The sequence below is a fragment of the Opisthorchis viverrini genome, assembly GCF_000715545.1.
Source record: "Opisthorchis viverrini unplaced genomic scaffold opera_v5_26, whole genome shotgun sequence".
Taxonomy (NCBI): domain Eukaryota; kingdom Metazoa; phylum Platyhelminthes; class Trematoda; order Opisthorchiida; family Opisthorchiidae; genus Opisthorchis; species Opisthorchis viverrini.
Genome location: NW_008751683.1, coordinates 1,792,658 through 1,794,890, shown reverse-complemented (window position 1 = coordinate 1,794,890; position 2,233 = coordinate 1,792,658).

The following is a 2,233-nucleotide window of genomic DNA, read 5'->3' as shown; positions in this document are numbered from 1 at the left end:
TTTTCCTAATAGCACCCAATTCGCATTCCTGTTTGTCATATGAACATATTTTTCGACCCTCGGAGCCAAACAGCACACCAAGTCTCTTTTTGTCTACCTCAAGTTTCCCTGTGATTCAAGCTTATTTGAATAGAGTCGTTGGTTCTTCGGATCATACCCAGGTCTGGAAAGGATACCTGATTATTCACTTGGCTTTTCGTGCTAAAATCTATAAATTTCCTATAGGTAAGGTGATGCCTAAACCGGAGTACTTGTCAGCATATTTGTCGTATCGACATATCACCCATCAACTTCCTGTTCTCAAGTTTGGCCGTATAGATATCAGAAAACAATCGGCCTAGTTGTGATTCCACAGCTACTCCGTCCCTTTGTCGATTTTCTCTCATCAAAAAGAAATTGCTCATTAAGGGGCAAGTAGAAGTTCATTCAGCTTATCTGCTTGTATGTGCAAAGCTACATTTGCAGTTTTCCTACTTTTTAATAGGTTTGCGATAGTTCCCATCATATGTAAATCTGTGGATGAGAAGAGTGTACCAATTAGGCTTTCAGGGTGACAAAACTGAATCTCTCGTTTATAATGTTTTTAATGAATGTGCTGCACCAGGCTACCTCATGATTCAGTTGATACGATATTCGAATTATCGCAATGCACCATGTAGGCGTAATGCACTATTTACGAGGTTTCTGGAAACTCTTGGACAGCCCACGATCGGTTTCCATTGTAGAACATCATACGTAATATACTCAGTTGGGTCTGCCCTGGAAACAACATTGGTGTGCAAGTGAGCGAATGTCACTAACTTTGTGAACTTTATGTTCAAGCTTAGCATATTGTCGAGGGAATCTCTGGGAGCGCGCTTGTTTTTCGAGCACTGATAGAAGTGAACCCGATCTCGAGCTACCGAGGTGTTTTCAGCAACCTCGTGAGTAGTGGATTACGTCCATACGACACTTCTTATATGCCACCATCAAAGACAGAAACAGAGTTTAGATCTTACTAGAGCCCATCAGCAGTGCGCGGCCTTGCCTGTGCGGGGGTTTACTTCCTGACATCTGAAATGTCAAGCGGGCGTATTGATTAACATCGGCGGACGCTGAACAAATCTAAATTTTCACGTCTGGTGCGTAAGCTGCGTGATTGTTTCGCTCATGATCACTACCAATCCTTCAGAAACGCCGTCTATGAAATCAAAAGGGGTTCAGTGGGCTTCAACCATTTTTGGTGTTCCCCGCTTGGGAAGTTCTGAGGGTCAGGTCAGTCGATGGTGTCATTTATATGGTCACTGAATCTCATTTGTTACTTTGGCGGATGTCGTTGGCAACGGTGTCACCCCATACGATTTGAACTTTCGAGTGAAAGTGACAACCATATAATTAGGGTGACCATGTTTCTAGCTGCAAATATTTAAAAGTAAAGTAAAACGTTCTACGCCAAAATGTTGCATGTTGTAGCGTACGTGCTTGTGATGAACATGACTGATACTCTGTTCGTTGCTCTATTCAATATTCTTTTGTTTTAATATTCCATATGCTGTACATATTCGCCAATTCGAATACTTACGTGCTGGTTGTTACGCTTCGCTGAATTCTGGATTTCTAGTTCGTCTGGTTATACCGATATACGTACGAAACTCAATTCTCACATTTTGGCGTCGCGATTGGAACGATTCATCATGCCTGCCGAAATGGAACCATTAGATGTTAATTCAACTGCGCGTGACGTAGAGGATTATTTGGAACGGTTCGACATATGGTGCCTCACAAAATCCGATATGGATGATAAGAAACTCACTGCATATTTCCTACATTTCGTTGGCAAGGAGGCGTATACTTTGATCAAGAATTTAGTATATCCTGAATCTCCAATTGATATTTCTTACACTGCATTGAAAAACAAAGTTCTTCAACACTTCAAACCGATTAACTTCGTAGCAGCCGAAAGAGCTAAGTTCAATATGTTAGCCCGCTCTCATTCTCAGTCGGTTCGTGATTTCGTGTTACAGCTGCAGACACAGGCAGCCAAATGTGACTAGCTCAATTGAAAGACCAGTTGCGTGATAGACTCACTGCTGGCATTCAGCTGCCCGAATTACAGCAGAAGCTGCTACTCTGTCCCGATCAGAAATTTCAAACTATTCGGAAAATATGCGAGCAGTATGAAGATGTGAAGCATGTGACGAAGACTGAGGAAGCAGTCTTGTTAAATTATTCTAAAAGAAATAATTCAAGCATG